The 24,200-nt window shown below is 40.8% G+C and overlaps 1 pseudogene across 1 annotated transcript; it reads left to right on the top strand.

The window, feature by feature from the left end:
- Window positions 1-4,864: 4,864 nt before the first annotated feature.
- Window positions 4,865-16,131, top strand: LOC308409061 (low affinity immunoglobulin gamma Fc region receptor II-like; annotated as a pseudogene). The gene is made up of 6 exons: window positions 4,865-4,992; window positions 5,119-5,234; window positions 12,845-13,108; window positions 13,188-13,423; window positions 13,499-13,675; window positions 16,100-16,131. The product of its transcript is annotated as a low affinity immunoglobulin gamma Fc region receptor II-like (transcript).
- The last annotated feature ends 8,069 nt before the right edge of the window (window positions 16,132-24,200 follow it).

The raw sequence follows: 24,200 nt of genomic DNA, 5'->3' as shown, positions 1-24,200 counted from the left end.
TTTATTCATATATTGCCAAATTACAACAGTTACCTAAAAGTGCTTTATATAGCAACATAAAGACCCTCCAGAGAAAAGAGAAAACCTGAACAATCAGATAACCCCTATAACCAAGTTGACAGTGGGAAGGAAAAACTTTCTTTTAACAGAAAGAACCCTCTGGCAGAACCAGACTCGGGGAGCAGTGGCAATCTGCTGGAACCAGGCTGAGGCCAGGCAGGAATCTCTAGACTTTGATGTTAGCAGGCAACATTTTGACATGTAGTGAGATCAGGGAGCAGTTGGAAGAGAGCCTGCAGAGGTGGCCGTATGCTCTGGAGAGAGGAGGAATTAAAGAAAGTAGATGTAGGAAAGAATACTTGTGTGGGTGAGAGGGAGGATGTTGAAAAAGTGAAGATGTAGAAGAGTTTTAATACTTAGGGCCAACCACTCAAATCAATGGACAGTGCACAAGAGTGGTGAAAAAGAGAGTACAGGCTGGGTGGTATAGGTGGAAATGAGTATCAGGGGTGACAGAAGGATAGCAGCAAGAGTGAAAGGGAACGTTTACAAGATGATCGTGAGACCTGCTATAATGTATGGTTTGGAGATGTTGACACCAGAGATGGGCAATCTGATTACTTTTTTCAAGTAACGAGTAAAGTAAGGGATTACTATTGCAAAAACGGTAATTAGATTACCGTTACTTTCCCGTAGGAACGCTGCGTTACTGCGTTACTAAAACCGTGATTTTTTTGCGAGAATGTCTCACGACAGTGACGTAAGCGAGTGCGCCGTTAGTGACAACAGCTGTGTGCAGATCAACAATGGATCATATATCGATTGTGGGAGAGAGTATGAGCGTGCAGCGTTTAAAGCGTGGAAGTACTGACCTTACTTTGAGTTTGATTCCATAAAAAGTGACAAAAACATGAGCGTCTGTTGTGCGTGGGAAGAAAACTTCTTTTTACAGCGAAAAAAACCCCTAAACTTCCAAGCAAGCACTGAGTGCGCAATGACGTAATGGGGAACTCACAGAGAAACTCGCGGATTCTTCAACTGACCGTGGCACAGAGGCGGAGCCAGACATTTGAAACACCCGGGGCTTAGCCCTAAAGGGTAGTATGCATGTGGGATTTTTTATTTTTTATTTTTTTTTTTGGGGGGGGGAGTTAGAAATGACTGAAAGATTATTTGGCTCTGTTTTGATTTTTGTTCAAAAAAGAATGACTTCATATAGGGAAAAATATATATCAAATGTGCAGGACACCTTAAACTAGTTTTTTAATTAAGCAGCAAGGCAGAACAAAATCGGGGCTGCATCAAGACACGAGGACTAAACCCCAATTCAACCAGACCCAGAACTGATCCGGAATTAAAACAGGACTACAACAGTTCAAAATCAGGACTACTGAGGACTTAACCAAGACAGAACCAGAATCAGAACTAGATGATAGTAGCACTAAAAATCATCATAGACCTGCACTACACTTATTTTTTAATTCTACCAAAGTACACTATTTAGATTCAGAAAGGTTTATATAATTATTTAGCCTTGTTGTGCAAACAAGCCTGCATAACTTAATAAATACAGAATTTGAAAAATAGCAAACCTAAAAAGAAACACTAGGTACGAGATACATGAGTACCTATGATACAGTGATACTTTTGGTAAACAACCATTTGACTAACATGTGTGTCTCACCTGCTCTTGTTCCATCTCTGTTCTGTCCTCATTCTCTCTCTCCCTCTTTGTGCTGACAATCATCAAATATACAGTTGAAACCAGATATTTACAAACTCTTCAGATCAAAACACTTTTTTAATTGTAACATCAAATCAGACTAAATGTTTATTTTTTTGAGATTGATAAATATAAAAAACATATTTGTTAACTTTAAGAGTAAAAAGAGAAACTATCTGTATTTCTTAATTGTAAATGGCACCAAATTGTATTCAAATTGAGCCACATTTATGGAGCTCCACAGTTCTTTTCCTGGTGTTTTGGTTGATTTTCCCATGTCACAGAAACAGGCTCTGTGTTTTGTCTTATATGCATCCACAGCTGTGCCACCAGTTTACTCACATGGACTCTACTAACCAATCAGAAGCTTCTTCAGCTCAGAATGGAATCGTCTGGAGTTTTCTTATTAATTAACAAACTTAGTGTACATGTACTCCTAAATTTGATCAAAGTGATAAAAAAAATAGACAGCTCTGTCTCTCTTTATTCTGACATTTAACTAATTCAAAAGATATTTCAATATTTATCTAAAACAAAAGTTTAATCTAAATTGATGTTGTACAGTAAAAATGTTTTATGTTTTCTCCATAAAGTGTATGTAAATATCTGGTTACAAATGTGAATATCCTGCTGTGTACTGAAATCCCTCTTGTTTTGCATAGAAATATACTGAACAACATACAAAGCATAATATATAAAATAACATTTACCTGAGTTTTTTCTTTGAAAGAAGCCTCTAATGTCCATTCTTATATTTCAGTACATAACTGAAACCGATTTAGTCGGGGAGGGTAAGAACTGAAAATATGAAATAAACACACGCAAGCTAAGACTCTCTAAAAAAATAGCATTTGTTCGGCTTTTCATTTCGCCATTTGTTGATTCACTTGAAGAGCAAGTAACGTAATATTGGTCAAGTGATCAGTTTGATATCAATCTTTCGTGATTCACCGTCATATTTACATTATTTGTACGGTACGAATGATTTGCTTTGGTACCTGGTCAAACTTAAGCTCTCCTTAGTATGGCTGGCTCCGTCTCTCCAACAACCAACAGCGCACTCACTGCTGGCAGCAGCTGCCCCGCCCCCTCGCTCAGTCGCTTAGTGCCTGAGCTCGGATCATACCAATATCAGGGGGGATTCACGCACAGTCGTAAATTCCCACAGTGTGCACTATGTGCTTCGAATATTTTGTGTACTTTTTGTTTTATACAGTTGTCAGCCAGGCATCTAACTATGAAAAAATTACACTCCAAAAGACCCCGGGCTTCTGACAAAACAACCCGGGCTTAAGCCCAGTAAGCCACCCCCACGCTCCGCCCCTGCCGTGGCACACCTGCACCAGGGTAAACCTCCGCCTACCGCAGTCCTGCTTTACAGGTGAAAATAGAGCAACAGGACCGCTGAGTCTTTGACTTTATTTATTTTCTGCTGTGTTTTACTTGCATCTATTTGAAAGAGTGAGTGTAAACACAAAAAATATTTTATTTTATGTGCTGGAATGTGTAGAAAATAGGTTTAAATGTTAAACTAATTTATTCAAGTCAGAGAATGTTGCATATAATTAAATTTTTGCTTGATGCATAAAGTTAAAAGATTAAAACAAATAAAACAAGTTAAAAAAATAGACCTTTCCATTTGATTACATTTTATATGATGGATTATGTAGAAAAATTAGAATTGGGCTGAAAGATCTATCGCTTTATCACCTCTTCAGGTTGTAAATCATGTTTTTAAAAAGTAACTAAGTAACTAAGTAATCAATTACTTTTGAAAATAAGTAATCAGTAAAGTAACGGGATTACTTTTTTGGGTAAGTAATCAGTAATTAGTTACTGATTACTTTTTTCAAGTAACTTGACCAACACTGGTTGACACTGACAAAAAGAAAGGAGACTGAGCTGAAGATGTTAAGGGTTTCATAGGGAATGACCGAGATGAACAAGAAACGAAATGAATGCATCGGAGGGAACGCTTAGGTTGATCAATTTACAGACAAAGTGAAAGAGGCAAGGCTGAGATGGTCTGGACATGAGTCTGGTCTAGCCTTCAGATTTGCATCACCGCTGTGTCGGTGGAATTTAATAAACTCGTCCGTCTGCTCCTTGCTATCTAAAATATAACAGAACACTGGCGTAAATTGTCGATCTCGGTTTTCTGTTTAACATTTATTCAGCTGTGTGAAAACCCCGGAGGAACCCACCCGATGGATTAATAAAGTTTTTTTTAATCTAATAATCTAATAACTTTGATCTCAGCCAAACCGATTTACTCCAGAACAAATGAAACGCCGGCAACAAAGGCAAACAATTACATTTTTAAGTTATCCAAGTGACTTATATATCATGTTTAACCCGAGTAGCGAAAGACCGGGGGTCGGAAATCGATGAAGCCGGGAGTCCGCTGCTCTCGCCGGCTGGAGTGACCATTGAATCCCCCCCAGACGTCTCCGAAAATGTCGGCACACTTTTGCAAATATGCAATGTCTTGATAAACCGAGCAGATATTTGTAATTTACACAGCTACTTTCTCGCCTTAAAATATGTTAAAAGTTTATTTTGTGACCCAGAAAGATTAATAAGAGTAATTACTTATCGCCATTGTTGGAAACTGGAGTTTGGCTGGGCCGCGCTATGAATTCTGGGATATGGTGGGCCACGAAGGACACACCCGACCCATCCTTCAAATTTGGGGAGATGAAGGACGCATTTGTCGGCCGCATTTGAAGGAGTCGACGAATTGGGACAGCCTTCGTCGCCCGGCTGTGACGTAATCGGCCTTCAAATGCGGCCTCCGGAGGATGCAGCCGACGTTTTGGGACACAGCCATAGTGTATAAAAGGCCCAAAATTCCTAGGATAATTCTGGGTTCTTATACAGGTGTGTTCATGTAAGTTTATATGCGGATCACTTGTAAACATCGGTGCCAAGGTTGCACATCTAATCTTGGACACTTTTAAACCCGACTCTTCCTGGCCGCCAGAGATTCTACGCGGCGCGGAGAACAACAAAGGACGGGCCGCTCATCCGAGGCGCAGAACAAAGAAGCGCCGGGGAAAACGCGCTGGTATTAGGAACAGACTGAGACAGCAGGCGCATCGCGCACCACTGCCCAGTATCCTACTGGCCAATGTACAATCCATGGAGAACAAGCTCGATGACCTAAGAGCAAGGGTCACCTTCCAACGTGACATGAGGGACTGCAACATTCTGTGCTTCACGGAGATGCCATGGCTGACCCCCACCGTGCCGGACCAGGCCGTAACTCCGTCGGATTCATTCTTTGTGCTCCGCGCGGACAGAACGGCAGAGTCGAACAAAACCAAAGGTGGAGGAGTGTGTTTCATGGTAAACGGAAAGTGGTGTGATGCCAGGAGCATTTCTACTCTCTCCAGTGGCTGCTCGCCACATCTGGAGTTCGTGAGCATCAAGTGCCGCCCTTTCTATCTGCCCTGTGAGTTCACCTCAGTCATCGCCACGGTGGTCTACATCCCACCCCAAGCAGACACAAGTATGGCTTTGTCCGAATTACATGATGTGCTGAGCTCGCTTCAAAACAAGGACCCGGGCGCAGCCCTCATTGTAGCAGGGGACTTTAACAAAGCGAACCTCAGACAAGTCATGCCAAACTTTCACCAGCATGTCTCGTGTCCAACGAGAGGGGATCGGATTTTGGATCACTGCTACACGCCATACAAGCAGGGCTACAAAGCTGTCTCACACCCGGCTTTTGGGAAGTCTGACCACAACGCCATCTTCCTCATTCCCCAGTATAAACAAAGCATACGGAGGGAAGACGTGACCACGAGGGAGGTAAAACGGTGGTCTGCCCAATCAGAAGCTACGCTACAGGACGCACTCAACGACGTCGACTGGGACATGTTCAGAGCATGCGCAGTCGACATCAACGAGTTTACGGAAGTAGCAGTATGCTTCGTCAATATGCTAGCGGAGGAGATTATCCCCACTGCGAGAGTCACCACATTCCCAAACCAGAAACTGTGGATGGACAGATCGATCCGCACTGCAGTAAACGCCAGGACCGCCTCCTACAACGCGGGTCTCGCCACTGGCGATATGAGCGCCTACAAAGCGGCCTCATACGGCGTGCGGCGCGCGGTGAGAGATGCCAAACGCCGGTACCGGGAACGTGTGGAGTCCCGCTTCCACCAGGGCGACACACGGAGTATGTGGGACGGACTACGCACCATTACGGACTACAAAGCCAGGGACACTGCGCCGATCAACGCCGACTCTGCATTCACCAACGAGCTGAATCGGTTCTACGCCCGTTTCGAGGTTAGCCAGGCGGCTAATGCTATCTACCGCCTGACTACCGAGGACAGTGACATCATCAGCGAGAGACCGGTGACCAGCATCACGGAGCATGACGTCCGAGCGGCACTGAGGAGAGTGAACACAAGGAAAGCGGCGGGGCCAGACGGCATCACCGGCCGTCTGCTGCGCTGCTGTGCTGACCAGCTAGCAGGTGTGTTCACTTACATATTCAACGAGTCCCTGGCGAAGTCTGTGGTCCCCACATGCTTCAAAAGATCCACCATCATCCCTGTGCCCAAGAACAGCAAACCCTCATCCCTGAACGATTACCGGCCAGTTGCACTGACCTCAGTAGTAATGAAGGTGTTTGAGAGGCTGCTGAAGAACATCATCTCCTCCTCCATCCCAGACACCATAGATCCGCTGCAGTTCGCCTACAGATCCAACAGATCCACAGAGGATGCCATCGCCCACGTCCTACACACCACTCTCAGCCACGTGGACAAGAAACAGGGTAACTATGTGCGAATGCTGTTTGTTGATTACAGTTCAGCGTTTAACACAATAGTGCCCTGCAGACTGTTCACAAAGCTCAGGGATCTGGGACTTAACAACCGTCTGTGTGCATGGGTGTTGGACTTCCTCACTGGCAGAACTCAGGTGGTGAGGGTGGGCAGGTGCTTCTCCAACAGCATCACCATCAACACAGGAGCACCTCAGGGATGTGTCCTCTCGCCACTGCTCTACTCCCTCTACACTTCAGACTGTGTGGCCACCCATGGCTCCAACACCATTGTGAAGTTTGCTGACGACACAGTGATGTTGGGTGCCATCTCCAACAACGATGAGGCGGCCTACATGGATGAAGTGAAGAATCTGGCATCGTGGTGCCAGGACAACCACCTCCAGCTGAACGTCTGCAAGACCAAGGAGCTGGTGGTGGACTTCAGAAGGGGTCAGCACAGAGACTACAAGCCCATTATCATCAATGGAGCTCCAGTGGAGAGGGTGCAGTCCTTCAAGTATCTTGGTGTCCACATCTCCTCAGACCTGACATGGGCTGCCCACATTCAGGTCCAGACCAAAAAGGCTAGGCAGCGCCTGTATCACCTACGACAACTGAGGAAGTTCAGGGTCTCTCCAAAGATCCTCAGGATTTTCTATACAGGCGCTGTGGAGAGCATCCTCACACAGAACATGACATCGTGGTTCGGGAACAGCTGTGTGAAGGACCAAAAAGCTCTCCAGAGAGTGATCCGTACAGCAGAACGCTGCTGCAGGATTGCTCTCCCCCCCGCTTCAGGACACCTACACCAGGAGATGCCGGACTAGAGCAGCGCAGATACTGAAGGACCCGTCCCATCCTGGCAACAAACTGTTCCAACTTCTGCAATCTGGTAGAAGGTTCCGCATCTTCCGGGCAAGGACAGAGAGACTCAAGAGGAGCTTCTATCCCCAAGCCATCCGTGCCCTAAACACACACACCCGCCCTCTCACATCATCTATAATTGACTGAGACAGGACTCTCTTCCAGACACTCTAAACCAAGGCACAATGTACATTTCAAATTCCTTTAATTTTAAATATGTTTATATTGTCTATCCTGTAAAATAGTCAGATGTCTATTCATATTAATGTACAGAATTCACCTGCTTGCTGCTACTACTGCACATTCACCCAGTGTATATACTATATATATATATATATATAATGTTCTTCCTCTACACCCCCCCCCCCCCCCCCAATTTTTGCACATGTCGAGGAGCGTGTCAGGCTACATTTCACTGTGTGTTATACTTGTATAACTATGCATGTGACAAATAAAGAACCTTGAACCTTGAACCTTATATTGTAGAATGTTTAGCTGATTTTAGAGTTTAGAAATGTGTTAAAATAACGTAGAACTATTGTAGAGACACTGCCCTTAAAGTAATAAAGGCCTCACTGTGTCGTGAACTTAGGAGTAGATTGTAGGAGACCTCTCCCCCACTGAGTGGAAATTCCCCAGAGGATGTTTTAGGGTGGGGGTCTCAAGATTTGTAACTGTGGTCTGGAAGGGAGAGGGGTTTTATGACCTCTAGGGAGTTACCTACAACTACAGTGTTTTAACTGTCACGCACACACATCCACACGCACACTCACTCATGTGCACTCACACATACACACAGGTATGCTTACACAGTCACACACGAGCACTCACATAGACACGAGGGAACGCGCACATGTAGACATTCATGTGCTCGTGCACATAGACACAGACACAGAGTTTGCAGCACACCGTAGGGGGTTTTATGATAGGGTCGCCCCTATAAAACTGTGTTTCACAGACAAAGGAGTGAAGATTTTGGAGAGGGACACCGGCCTCGTCTTCCCTTCTAGAAGTGCATGCATAAATGAGGATAAATGAAGAAGAGTAAAGATAAATGAAGATGAGTAAATGAAGATGAGTAAAAGATGAATAAAGATGAATAAAGATTTTGTGAAAATGACTACTGAGTCCGGTGCCATCTCTGGATGCTCGAGGAATAAAAAGAACCGGGGTCAAACTGATTTCTCAACAATATACTATTCATTTTGCATTTAACCTTCTGTTGGTTCGAGCCAGCCCACCGTCTGGTGACGTCATCCAGTTAGTAAGGGTGGCAGTTTTAGTATTGGATGAGCGCTGTTACTCTGGTGGAGTGCACCGATTCCTGATGTGTGCCTGAATGATAAGTGAATATCAACCTGTGTTGCATTTTCCTTTGTTTGTGTTGACACTGTGATATATTTACAATTTTGGAAGTTAATGCAGTTCATAGTTTGAACGATATAGGCCACCATGCACGCGATGTGTGAGTTCACCCTCATTTCACATGCTAACTGTTGTCAGTTCATCCTGGTTTAGTTTACCACATGTACGGTCCTTGATATGTTTCTTACTTCATTCCTGTGTTATCAGGGCTTCCCTGTATGGTATACGTGGGCTATGTGGTTCTGTAATTTATAGTGTGGAGTTTATAACGAATAACTTGTTAAGAGATCACCAAATGCCGATCGTAGTTCTATTGGAAGTGGCAGGTTTCTCTTGCCATTCATAATAAGAGCATTATGGCGGAATATAATGGGGGAGCCTTTATTTTGTGCAACCACCGGAAGTAATTCCTTTGTACTGAGGGTAATTAACCTCATACAGAATGCTGTTTAGTTGCATAGTGTGAGCAGTAGAAGTGTACTACATTGGTCTGATCCTTGTATATAGTTATGTTAGCTATTTTGTATTATGCATATATCTGAGTATGTCATTTATCTCTACACTGTAATTATCATTTATTGGTATTGTGTACTTCTTTTGTAGAAAACCACACAAACACACCTGTGATTACAGCCACAGGAATTGAGCTGTGAGAGAATAAAGATCCTCAAACCAAACATCAAGCTCCTTCTTCTGTACTCTGGGATAATTTGGCCTTAAGTGGTGTTCTGGCCGACACACCAGGGTGAATCAGTGCCAACCGTGTCTATTCCTGATATCCCCACTATACTAGGGATAGGGAGAGATTGAGGAAGCTGACCTGCTATGATGATCCCCAAAAAATGAGTAGCTCAAAGATCAAGGAGATTAACAGAGTTAATGTGTTTTTACAAAACCAGGGAACACTACTGATGATAATATATTGCACCCTTGAATCAATAAATTGAATAAATAAACTGTTCTTTTTTTGTCAAGTGGCTCTCTCAGTTTAGAAAGTCTGTGAAAGAAAACTGTGTGTACGTTTAAAAAAAAGACTTTGTCTGTACTTTTTCCATTGCATACAATGCTTTGTACATACATGATTGCGGTTTGCATGGTTTTACTTCCTCTGAATGTTGCACACACTGCTGCAAAACCTCAAGCTAACCCAGCTGTCTTCCTTTGTAGCCGTCATCTCCCTACTGTGCTGCACAACAAAGCAAGGTCAGTAACCTTCTTCTGTCACACTCTAAAGTTTTCATTTTCATAATTCTTTATTTTATACAGGGCCTTGGTCCATTCTCTAAATTCATCCTCTGTCCTAAACTAGTTGTTTTTTAGCTCCTCCCCTTTAAACCAACTCACTTTAAAATAAGCTGTCCTTATCAAACACAAGCTTGAAAGACAGGCAGGTGCTGCTTCTGTGCCTTACCTAACAAATGTGTGGGGGCAATGTGGGCAGACCCACAGAGCCCCCAGTGGGTCCACACACGCTACGCTCCTCTTCTATTCACAAGCCACACTCCTTCTGGCACTCATGCTCCTTCTCACTTCACGCCACTTAGCTAAACTCAGGAATCCAGAAAACAGGGAGGGTCCAGGGAATCTATGTATAGAGAATATCAGTTAGAAAAAACGCTAGAGAATTCACAGGAGAGTAAGACGAGGAATTTGCTGGGGTTACACAAACTCAATTTGCATAACAATTGACTCTCTGTACACACAACGCTGTTGAAAAAGAGCAGAGAGAATTATCAGGGACTCACACCATCCAGTTCACCCTCTGCTCAGACACAAAAACTGTATATACAATCTGACACACATCAGAGCAGAACAGAACAGCTTCTTCCCCTTCACTGTCAGACTCATGGCAAAACAAAAAATATTGAACACCGAATGCATAACGGGATAAAATCACTGACTAATGTGCAATATATTCACTGAAACACACTTGTAAAAATGTGATATGTTATGCGTGCAATACTAGGAAGTGGCGGGAGCCCAATAATGAGCTCAGCCCAAGCAGTCAGGAGACAGTGGAGAGAAAGCGAGAGAGGGGAAACAACAAACATGTGGCCAAGAGTGAGCCAGCCAGAGTGACACAGAGACCATGACAGAAATGAATCACTCACTCTTTCATCAGTCATCTTTGCCAATCAACATATCCCTGAACTTCTCAAGTTTAATAATACTGAGCACACCTTAGATGATCTCTCCCTCTGTGTGGTTCACATGAAGCCACTCATCAATTTGGTTGCGTACAGTAGTACATGGTAACTTATGTCATTTTTAATGTTCTCAAACTGACCCCCATGTACTTTAACCTCTCTGCTTAGCATAAATGTCTCTTAGGGAAACTGTATGATCAGGCTTACAGTGTCCCATGTCTGCTGTAAAGTTGCTAACTGGTTTCACTCCCAGCTCTAGGCTAAGGTGTCTGTGTAGTTGCAAGGGTAGTCCTCCATAGTTAGCTGTCTGCTGCTCCAACATACCTGTACAGTGATGTCTGCCTCAGGTTTGTTAATTAAAGGATCAGGATCAGCTGCCTGTGCAGCTTGCTGATCTCCAAAACTACGTTACAGGCCTTTAGCTGTGTTATACAGGAAAAGTAGGTACAGGAGACATGAGGGGTATTCCTTTTACAGGCTCTTCCTTAGCTGTTCATTAAGCAGAATTTTAGACCAATCTTTTTTTCATTTACATGTTCCTCCATCTTTTCTCCATACGTTCTCTTGTAACACAAACCATGACATTAAATCAAGTTTATATTTTTGAGGTATAAATACACAAAATAATTACCCCTTATCTGTATTTTTATGCACTATAACTAAATTCTGCTGTCCAGTTTCATAGCATTAACACTGTGATTAATCTACTTATTGTTATCTTAGTAAACTCTCTTTATATCTTAACATGTGCAAAAATACTTCACATCAGAAAACCATAAACAAGTCTTATTCTCCCATCTCCCCAAATCAGTATTTACTATACAGTCCATAAACATTATGAGTGAGAAATGGACCAGGGTGAAGTTATATTATCAATCATAGAACCTTGTCCAGGAGCTACATTTTTGAATAAATAACACATATACAGTGTGGCCCATCATTTTGTTAGATAATAGCAACTCTCATTTCAACCAGCAGAGAATCTGTGAAAATATACTTCTTTCAAAATTCAACGTTCATTGAACTAACATGAACAAGGTTTTATGCCTTTAAATATGCAATTTGACAACTCAGAGTACCAACAGAAAAAGTAGAGACAGGAGATATTTGTTGCCTTCAGTCTAGAGTAACTTCCTCATCAAACAGATGGGGGCCTTGGAGCAAGCTACTGCATTCAGTTGCGTCCCTTTTGTGTCAAAGCCATGCAATTATATCTGTATAACCCTAACTAAGAATCAGTGCAATAATTCAGTAAATTAGTCATTTCATAACAATAAATTCTCAAAAGAAATTACAATTGTGACCATACATTTGTAGGTGTCACACTGTGAGGCGCTAATTTAGTGCAATTAGCTGTCCAGCCTTCATGCTTTAGACTCTTTCTTCAATGTCTGCCACTGTGATGGATACTGGACCCTGTTCGGAGAGGTTACTGTGGTCTTCTCTGAGCCACCCCTTTCTTTATCACAGCTTTCTGTAGTTCTGATAGTTGGCTAACTTCCCTCCATGCTGCCTTGACCTTAGGCTGTGGTCTCAATCTCTATGGAGGGTACAGCTCCTTGTGGCTGTTGTTCATCTTGTAGCCAAGCATCTCAAAGATCACTGTTGCTGTGGTATAGATGAGTTAGTTGTTTTCATTGATGCCACAGCCACAGTAGAAATTTATACTGCTGCATTGGTAAAAGTAAGCAGGCGTAAACTTACCAAGTAGTTAATATAGATTGCAAATAGATTGCAAACATGGAGTCTGTTAAACAGCACAAATTGATGCATTAAATGGGAGTGTAAAATATTAGAAATCCAATCCTTCTTATTGATTTGCATAATCCACTCTCCCTAACTGAGTTCAAAACACTCAGGTCAGCAGGGTCACAAAGTTTCATAACTTCAGTTGATCTGAAAGGTGTCTGATTGCTGCAAAAAGGAAATAATGCACTGTATATTTCTTATTGTTCTTCTCAGCTCGTCTGACTGTGAGTCCCAGCAGCTCTCAGCTGTTTAAAGATGACTTTGTGTCTCTGAGCTGTGAGGAGGACGACAGCTCTGCTGGATGGACTCTGAGGAGAAACACAAGCAGACAACAGAGGACTCAGTGTGGAGATGGGTGGGGGAAACTAGCTGGTTCTTCCTGTAACATCAGTTACATTGACCCACTTGAAAGTGGAGTTTACTGGTGTGAGTCCAGAGAGGGTCCCATCAGTAACATGGTTAACCTGACAGTCACTGGTAAGCTGAGTGTGTGGAGTTAGTGTTGATGAAGCTGTGTGTAAATGGATGAAATGCTGTCGTTTGTCTCTGTGTTGAGGTGGATCAGTGATCCTGCAGAGTCCTGTCCTCCCTGTGATGGAGGGAGATGACGTCACTCTGCTCTGTAAAACAAAGACCACTCCCTCCAACCTCCCAGCTGCTTTCTATAAAGATGGCTCCCTCATCAGGAAGCAGCCTACAGGTCACATGACCATCCAGCATGTTTCCAGGTCTGATGAAGGCCTCTACAAGTGTGACATGGAGAGTCTCCATCCAGCTGGATCACTGTCACAGGTGAGGAGCTTCACTCTGATTTCACCTCTTATTTCATCCACATATTAATCTCATCAGGTGCAATTCTCTCCACAGAAAAGCCTACAACCACACCTTCACCAACCACCTCAGCTCCTCCCTCTTCCTCAGTACTGTCCCCTGACTCCTCCTCCCTCCAGTTGGTATTCCGAGTGGTCCTCCACCTGGTGGTGTTCTGTCCATACTTCATCTCCACTGTCCTCATGGTGTCTTTGTATCGATGCAGAGCCAAAGGTAACACTCTGATCAGTCAATATGCTGGTCATTGATCAGACTGATCATTTCTTCCTGTGTAAGCAGCTGATTTAACTTTCTAACATTTACAGGAAACTACATGCATGTCTGTGGAAAAGACCCCACTCGACGAGGCTGTGCAGGGATTGAATAATGACTATGAAGATGTCACTATAGAGCATCACTTCTGAAGCAGAGCTCATGTTCAGCTTGATATTGATGAAAACGTGTTCCTGCTAAGGATTTATATCATGTGCTGCCTATGTATCACTGTAGCTCTGTACAATAGGTAATGTACAAGGCAGTTAGCTTTTTTCTAAACCAAACCTGCAGATTGGAAAAGATAACAATTTGAGCAATTCTGAGCAACTATCGTACCCTTTGACTGCAGATTTATTTATTTCTCATTTTAGGAAGACATTCTTTGTTTGCTGTCTCAGTGTCTCACTCGTGTCTGAATAATGAGCTTCAAAATAAAAGATTTTAAAGGGAGACTCTTAGCAGGGCCACATAAAGACTCCTTTTTAAAACTTGAATGCTGTGCCATGTGCATGAAAGATAACACGTACAATATAAAACTATTTCATTTAAGAACCACTTAAAGAAAATGTTCTTTACTGGTGGATACTGTTGGTAGAGATCATTTGTAGAAAAGTGTTAAAGCTACAAAGTATTGAAAGATGTAATAACACACTGTTTGACTCTAAACCTGAGGTTTAGTGATAATTGAAAACAATGTACAATAACACCAGAATTTACCATTCATTTAAATTTGAGTCTTCTTTATATTTTACTGCTACTCTTACATGTTTAAATGGATGCTTCAAATCCTGTAAAAATAATGTTGTTCCTTCATCAAAGAAGAATAACATCTGTAATCAAGACAACTGGTTTAATAATGAGAGAACTTAAGAACTTGGAAGAATTAAACATTACTTAGTGTTTATTTATTGAGATAGCGAAACTAATGTATTTGGAGATTAGATTCCAATGAGATACAGAAAGGGATCCCAGCAGTGATAGGATTTAGGTCAGGAGCCCGTGGAGTCTAGACTCTGGTGGTAGTGAAAATGAAGACTGAGGCTTGGGTGGAGCTCTGACTGAGATGTCAGTAAGGTGGAGGTGAGGAGGAGGTGGGTTGCACAAATGAGAGTCTGAAAGTGAGAATGATGGAGAGCAGAAATGTAAACTACAAAAAAGTGGAGGCTGATTATTCCAAAGAAAGCAGGCAAGAAGGTGATTCCACAAGAGTAATGATGACTGATGGCTACCACATGGTAGTGATGTAGAAAATGGAAAAGCAACCCAAACAAACAGATAGATGAGTGATTACAGATCGTTGTTATTGAACTCATACACAAGCTTTATAACTATCACAATGAAAATGCTAAATTATAGACATCTTTACAAGATGAGCAGTTTTTTTCCTCCTCTCAGTGTTTCCTCACATCTCACAATGCTAACGTGTCCTAATAAAACTCATTAAAAATAAAACAAGCATTTTTTTTTCTTTAACCAAAAAAGGAAACTCTTTACTGGTTAAATACTGCTGTCAGCATTAGCGTTAACGCTGTGTTAACGCTGACAGCACTAGTTAAAAATGTTACAACTTTAAGGAATTACATTATCTTATTTGTGCTTTAAGGGGGCAGAATATAAATTCTCAACAATTCTCATAAGCAGCACAAGATCGTGATCGAACACAAGGACTGAAATCATTCCTGCTCAGGCAGGTCAGCAATCACTACTACACATCTAATAACCTCTGCGCAGCAGAAACATGGCTTTGTACAGCCACACAATATAATGTTCAAAAACACATTTGATATTTAAGGAAACAAACAAACCCCCCAAAAGATAAATAAGCTCAAATAATGAGCCAATTTTAGTGGTAATTTCTAATTTGTATTTAACTAAAGTGTCAAAATAGAGATTCACTTAGTTCACAACAGTGCTCTGCTTTGGAGTCGTACAGTCTGTTAGGATGCAATCCCATGACTGAGCAAGGGCTGCTGGGTAATGACGTCACAATAACATAATCTGGACTTTTTATGCAATAAAACTGAGCGAGACTTTTGTCTTGAACTCCAACTTTATACCAAACCAAATGTCTAGTAGAGAGAAACTATAAACAGTGTATCGTCAGTGTAGAGGATGGAAATCCGCCAGGATGGCTGTGAAACATCTGCTGACATCTTGTTGAATTTAATGGTGTAAATTCACAAAGAGCCACAAAGAGGTCTTGTGATCACATCATGTACATTAAAAAAAACAAATCAAAAAACAAAGAAACTAAAAAAGACCAACTACTGAAGCTCACATTAGAAATTATTATGAGTTGTGATTTTCTTTTCCCCTTTTTTAGGGGTCCCCCATCTGCTGAATCCCAATTTTAACATTGACTGTTGTAATTTTACTGTTTAGGTCTGGAGGTGAAGTCACCCTCTGCCATGTAGGCAACAGTAAATTATTTTTGTTTACTGCATGTCTCCTACAAACTAGCCCCATTTATTTAAATTATAGTTTAAATTCTAACAATATTTGTATTCTTAAATAGTAACATTATTATATTATTATATTAATATTGCACAGGTTTAGTTACCTTTGTACAATATGGTTAGTAGAATCTTCCTTCAAGGAGCCCTTTTTACTTTCTTACTTTGAGTACATTACAGAGCATGTTCTTTTTCACTTTCACTCGAGTAATAAACTTACTTAGCTAAACTGAGAGATTTGTAGCTTGAACCCATTCGCTGGAACGTTGAAGACAATATAATTACACAGCAAGCGAAGTAGGCAAAGTTCTTCGTGTTACTCATGCATGAGGGAGACCTGCCTGGAGCCAAGTGTCGTTCCACCACTTGACCTCCGTCAGACTCTCAGCCAGGTTCCCCATAGCACTCCTTTTATTGTGGTTACATGAATATGCATAGGGTCATTAACATATAACATCTTACATAGGTATACATGTGAACAAAGAATACTGTGTGTGTGTGTGTGTGTGTGTGTGTGTGTGTGTGTGTGTGTGTGTGTGTGTGTGTGTGTGTGTGTGTGTGTGTGGGGTCAGAGTGTGACCCCATAAATGACTTCCCTAAACCTGCTGGTCTGGAAGTCCAACAGTTCATCTAAACAAAAGGCACTTAGACTAAAACAGATATAGCCACGTTTATCCTGCCATAAAACAAGGTACGACCTCTTCCCATGCTCCCAGGATGTAGGTGTGCATTCCAGTGTGGAATACACACCAAGCCTTTGCAGCCTGCTAAAGATCACACATCCTATCACTACACAATTGATTATACACTTCTAAGCATATATGGTTAAATATTTCTAAGCATAAATGACAATCAACAATACAAAACCTAACATAAACTGAAGAAGATCTCTTCTCAGCACAGTAGTAATACAAAGTACTATTTTCTATTAATACTGCTACATTTGTATAGTGCTTCTTTGCTACACTACCTACATCCAAATATTGTACAGGTGTGTAGTTTAAGCTGCTTAAATAGCAATGCATTGTTTGTGAGACATGTGTGCCACCCCAAAATGATCACAGCTCCATCCTGGCCATCCTGTAAAAATTATTTTGTTTTTATTGCAGTTTAGCGTCACTTTTAGTTTAAGTTTTCTTGAGTATTCTTTCTTTGTGTATATACTGGATTCAAAAGTTCAGAAAAAAAATATTTCTTTACAACCACACACAGTTTGAGGGCAGATCTTATCACCCGTGTTTGGTTGATAAATCTGGCCAAATTGAAACTGAAACTATTTTTATGATTTGTACGGTCAAATTATGATTTTAGTGGATTTTATTTTTATTTTCTAAAGTCTAGTGTTTGCTTTTAAAGATAAAAGAGAAGATGAGTGTACATGAAGATAATAGGCTAAATTTGTGATTGTGTGCCTCTAAAGGTCAGAGTCGACAACTGTGATGAAGGGTACAAACCAAAAAAAACATTGGAAAAAAATAAAGTTAAAGATTTTTATTCATTCATTCATTTACATGTCATGTGTCCCCAAGAAGCATTTAAGACAGAAAAATAATTAACAGAACAATATCATAAATCAGTCACTGATTTAAAATAAGATTAATATTAGATGACAAAACACTGAAGCCTTAGTGGATAATAATCAGAAGTTGAGTTGAGTTTTAGCCAGTTTTTAAGTGTGTATTTGCGCTAAGATTGAGGTGTGGTCAGGGGTAGGCGGAAGAGACATCAAAGTGGACAGCCTGTTTACAGAAGTCACAGGTGAGCAGGGAAGAGGAAGGACAGCTAGAAGTAAGTTAGTTTTTCCACTGTCTCAGCTGTTGGTCACATCATGTTTTCTACTCTGTTTTTACAAACAAGCCAGAAATTAAACCCACTGCTGTTTTTCTCAAGGAGTCCTTTTTGAGGATAAGATTGAAATTAAGAGTCAAATTTAAATAACAATTAGACTCAAACACATATATAGAATTATAAAATGGTTTATTTTAAACTAATTAAATCAAAAATCTAGGCAGCTTCAGGTTTGTGCCTCCTGATAAAATGCTCTAATGTTTCTAGAGAAGAAAAATAAAACAGTAAATCAAACAGGAATTCAAATATTATGACACATTCTGGAAAAATCCTGTCCCACATTATCAGCAACTTCAGTCTAGAAGAAATTACTGTTTTTAATTTTCTTTTAAAACATTCACAGAGGAGTGAACTGAAAATGTAGCTTAGTAAAGGTATATGTACTGTGGGTGTATGTCGAGGTTTTGTTGAATCAGACCTCATGTTTGAATGCAAAGACCTGTTAAACCTGCTGCCTGGGCTCTTTTCATTTAAGCACCTCCCACAAACACAGCCACTCTTCTCAGTACTGCTGAAGCTGCCAGGCCCTAAAAAAGTCCCGCCCTCTGTGTAGAAGGAAGTCATCACAACATTTGGTTATTCAGACTTTATTCTGACTGCAACAACGCTGCAGGCTTCAAACCGTCTGTTTCACAGGGACAGGCTCAGACAGGTTTCACTTTCACTCAGTTACATTGTTTTTCAGGTTTCTGTGTTACACCTGTTGTTACCTGCAGGTTCATTCACATCCCCAAACATCAGTGTTTAATTTTCTTTAGACTGATTTGTTATAGAAATGTTCACAATAACCTGCAGCACTCCCTTCATGAACATCATTTGAAGTGGGTTTAATAAACACATTGCAACATGGAGAGAAACATCCCAGCCAAACACCAGGGTGATCTCTGAAATTTGGGTGGGGTTGCTCATTTTATATTGTTTTTACCAAACTCACACACAAATAAAATTCCTCAGCATGTCACATGAGTCTATACCTTCAGCTCAAAACGTCCTTGAAACCTTCCCTGAAAAAGAGAGAATTATGACCTTGTCTTCTGCTTAGCCATGGCCTAATCATTTACATCCCTGATAAGCAGAAGGCGTCTCAGTTTAATGTCTCCCATGTACTTATAATGCCCCACTATGTGTATGTGTAGGTGTGATAGAGCATAAGGCCTGTTTGTGGTGGGCATGTATACAACTGGTGACAGTGTAAATCTACAGGGTGGGCCATTTATATGGATACACCGTAGTAACACCGGAATGGTTGGTGATAATAAAGTCCTGTTTGTGGCACATTAGTATGTGTGAGGGGGCAAACTCCTCAAGATGGGTGGTGACCATGGTGGCCATTTAGAAGTCGGCCATCTTGGATACAACTTTTGTTTTTTCAATAGGAAGAGGACCATGTGACACATCAACTTATTGGTAATGTCACAGAAAAACAATGGTGTGCTTGGTTTCAACGCCTTTCTACTGCAACTGCTTTGTAAGTCCACTTTTTTTATTTTATTTTTCGGTTAAGGTTAGAAAATATATATTTTTTTGTTTATACTGGACCCAAATCCTAATAAATACACAATGAAATGAAGCTGTAGCTGGATTTGTGGGCATATTTAGTGCCTCGGTAATGGTTCAAAGAAACAATCTACACCGTAAAAAAAAAAAATCCTAAAAAAACAGTAATATCCCGGCAGCTGGGGCGCCAAAATAATACCAGAAAATAACTTTCCCATGAAAATACGGTTATTTTCAGTAATGACAATACAGTTTGTTGCCCTAATTTTACATGGGATTTTGCCTTTTTCAAGTGCTTTTAAACATTAAATTAGGAACATTTTAACGTGATTAAACAATGAAATTACTTATAAACAAGGTCAATGAATGCGGCAATATGAATAATAATACTTAAATGTACAGAAATATACAGTTAACAATTGGTTTAAATAATAATGGATCGCATTCATATAGCGCTTTATGAGACCCTCAAAGCGCTTTATAATTCCCCTCTGACCATCACCAGTAGGTGGTAGGTGAAGTGTCTTGCCCAAGGACACAACAACTGAGAGTGTCCGAGCCGGGGCTCGAACCGGCAACCTTCTGATTACAAGGTGAACTGCCAACTCTTGAGCCACGAACGCCCTAAATAACAATAATAATAATTATTATTATTTGATGTAAAAAAAGTTTATAAGAATAATTTTATACATTTTTCTATATTATTACATTTGAATTTAACAGTTCAATCTTTCAAATAATGGACAAATATTTGTGAAATTATGATACATTTGTAAATGTATTTTAACAATCTAAATATGCATATGTGCAGACAAATACATTTAAAAAAACAAGAAAATTATGTTTTATTACATTTACAGTGATTTTACGTGAATTCACATTTGAAATGTAAAATCACAGTCTATTTATGTAAATTTAATGATATTTTAGAAGAACAGTAAAAAAAACTGTAAAATACACAGTAAAATACTTTTATATTACAATTTTTTTACAGTGTGGATAACTTTTGTATCCCCACTAACTACTGTCTCCTCTGTTCACACCTTGTATGAAATTAACTCGGCCATATCCATATCTGGTTCTGCACTTGAGTCCACAGCCACGTAAAGGTCTCTGGGCCCCTTTGACAGGGTGGCCATCTGCAGCAACCGGTTGGGGTGAGAGAATCAAGATAGGATAAAAGATATGCTGGGGAAGAGAGCCAGAGATTAATAACAAATTTAGAAGAACATCATTTAGCCTGGAGAAATAGTTTGCTGCTTTATAAGAAAGTCCCACGTAAAGTTAGAACATCTTACTAGTTATCACTGATTGAAGAAATGAGAACCATAAGAACAACCCTTGATTTCAGTCCAACATTGTTTTGACAAAGTTACACACCGATTCAATATTGATTTTAGTGACCTTCCGATGATCTAACCATTACCTACATTTAGTAAAAGTGCCATTACTGCTGAAGTAGGATGAGGAGCAATTAAACCCAATGAGCAGGAAAGTGTAGGAGGGATAGGAGGCAATGCTGCTAGCGAGTTGGCTATGTGCTAGCAAATCCCTAAAGACACAGTGAGTGAATACTGTGACTATAAGTTAGAGAGTCTATACATAGAGATCTTTGCATGAAGCATATGAAGATTACAGTATAAAATAAGAAGTTATCTATAAGCTGTTCAGTTACACAAAAACACCATTGTGTATTGGAACAGAAATAGTAAATGATACTCTACCGCAGAGAGCAAACACCAAGTGACAGTAACACCCCAGTTGTTTCTTTGTTTTTTGGTGGTGAGTAACTGACACATGGTATTGGATAAAATGCACACTTTAAGAGCAAAAATAATATCATATAGCAAAAATTCAGCAGGGCCACTAGTTCAGAAACTCATCACTCACGAAGAAAGCAAGACAACGGCGAAAATGGTTTTTTACTTGCTAGCAAGGGAAGGCTGGTCGGACAAAGGCTCTTGGAGCTGAACACTCCTCACCTATGTCCTAGCCAACTTCAAAGAAACACCTCACCAAATAAGGACACACAGAATCTTACTTGCAACGTCTGGAGTTAAAACTACAGCTAATTGCCTTCCACACCATTCAACAGGATGGGGAGGGGAATTGAAATAGAAGAATGTCTTTGATCTTTGATAAAATGGTTTGGGCATCTGATTGGGATATCTCCTGAGCAAGGTGTTCTGAGCCTGTCATAGAGTAAGGAGACAATGAGGTGGACTCAGGACACGCCTAAGAGATTATGTGTCTTGGATGGCCTGGGAAATCGCTGATGTTCCCCCAGATGAGCAGGAGGATGAGCACCTTTATCTTAAATCATTTTTACTTCTATGTGATGTTCTTAATTGGTGGCTTACACTGCCACCTAACATGTTCAACCTATTCCTGCATGGATTTATGGCAGGTACTTCAGCTTCCCCCAGCAGGCTGACGATATGCAAGTTAAGTTAAATGGTGATTCTAAGCTGTGTTAGCTCTGGTCAGTGCTATTTCAGGCTTTATTGTGTAATACCCTGAAGTAGGCTGGGATAACCAGTGTTGGGGAGTAACGGAATACATGTACTGCCGTTACGTATTTAAAATACAAAATATGAGTAACTGTATTCCGTTACAGTTACCGTTTAAAAAGGTGGTATTCAGAATACAGTTACTTTGTTGAAATAAATGGATTACACTGCGGTACTTTCCTGTTTCATTTTGTCGCGGGTCAGGACTGTTTGGGTTTTGTTTGACAGCTACGTTCTGTTGTTCCAGGCAGCAACATTACGGTTGCCATGGTTACAGGGCGACGTTCTCTCTCTCTCTGCGACTGTGTGTTTCTTGGGTGAGAGAGCGCCTTTTCGTTGTTGTTGTTGTTGTTGTGCTAAGCTAACAGGCAGAATGCTACAAGCATAGCTCTAAAGAATGTAGCATCATGGGCAGTGTAGTCCGTGTTGCAGGGAGAATGGACTGCCATACACGTTATGGGTCTGTGAGCGCGAGGAGGGAGAAAAAGGGGAGTGGAAAGGTACGAGTTGTCGTCGAGGAAAAACGGGCGCTGGAAGCATGTAAATATAATAATAACCACTTCAGCCAAGAAGAGTGCCTGACGAGCCCAGTTGTAAGTAAGCTATTAAGACTCGACTGTACACCGTGTTCGTGTTTTCCTCCGAAAACAATAAGTTCTGTTGGAGCAGTCTTTCAACGCCTCTCTCTGTCTCTCGCAAGAAAAGTTGACCCACACAACAAAGTAAAGCTATTTTTCGGCTACGAGCCGACAGGGACCCCGCCGTATTAGTCAGAGGTCCCTTTACTACAGTTCGGAGTCGCGGACCTTCAGTAATAGTAATAAATCACACAGCAATAGTACATTCACGTTGTTGTAAAAAGCATGATAATATATTAAGTAATCCAAAGTATTCAGAATACGTTACTGTCATTGAGTAACGTAACGGAATATGTTACAGAATACATTTTGGGGCATGTATTATGTATTCTGTAATGGAATACATTTTAAAAGTAACCTTCCCAACACTGGGGATAACTGCCACTGCCCAAGAACTTTGTATAGTGTGACAACCCATTCCATGTTGCCCTTCTGTCGGCCTGTTTGTTTTTCTGTTTTGTGCCTCGTTTGCAGGCATTAGGTACTTTTAAACAGTGTTGGGACCAGAGGCGGAGCCAGACATTTGAAACACCCGGGGCTTAGCCCAAAGAGTAGTATGCATGTGGGATTTTTTTTTTTTTTTTTTTTTGGGGGGGGGGGGGGGGGGTAGAAATGACTGAAAGATTAATAGGCTCTGTTCAAAAAAGAATGACTTCATATAGGGAAAAATATATATCACATGTGCAGGACACCTTAAACTAGTTTTTTAATTAAGCAGCAAGGCAGAACAAGGTCAGGGCTGTATCAAGACACGAGGACTAAACCCCAATTCAACCAGACCCAGAACTGATCCAGAATTAAAACAGGACTACAACAGTTCAAAATCAGGACTACTGAGGACTTAACCAAGACAGAACCAGAATCAGAACTAGATGATAGCAGCACTAAAAATCATCATAGACCTGCACTACACTTGTTTTTTAATTCTACCAAAGTCCACTATTTAGATTGAGAAAAGTTTATATAATTATTTAGCCTTGTTGTGCAAACAAGCCTGCAGAACTTAATAAATACAGAATTTGAAAAATAACAAACCTAAAAAGAAACACTAGGTACGAGATACATGAGTACCTATGATACGGTGATACTTTTGGTAAACAACCATTTGACTAACATGTGTGTCTCACCTGCTCTTGTTCCATCTCTGTTCTGTCCTCGTTCTCCTCTCTCTCCCTCTTTGTGCTGACAATCGTCAAATATACAGTTGAAACCAGATATTTACTCTTCAGATAAAAACACTTTTTTAATTGTAACATCAAATCAGACTAAATGTTTATATTTTAGATTGATAAATATAAAAACATATTTGTTAACTTTAAGAGTAAAGAGAGAAACTATCTGTATTTCTTAATTGCAAATGGCACCAAACTGTATTCAAACTGAACATCTCTTGATGTTCCCATGTCACAGAAACAGGCTCTGTGTTTTGCCTTATATGCATCCACAGGTGTGCCACCAACTTACTCACATGGACTCTACTAACCTATCAGAAGCTTCTTCAGCTCAGAATGGAATCGTCTGGAGTTTTCTTATTAAT

This window comes from Rhamphochromis sp. 'chilingali' (assembly GCF_963969265.1).
Source record: "Rhamphochromis sp. 'chilingali' genome assembly, chromosome: 1".
NCBI lineage: Eukaryota > Metazoa > Chordata > Actinopteri > Cichliformes > Cichlidae > Rhamphochromis > Rhamphochromis sp. 'chilingali'.
This window is presented reverse-complemented; position numbering and strand designations above follow the sequence as displayed.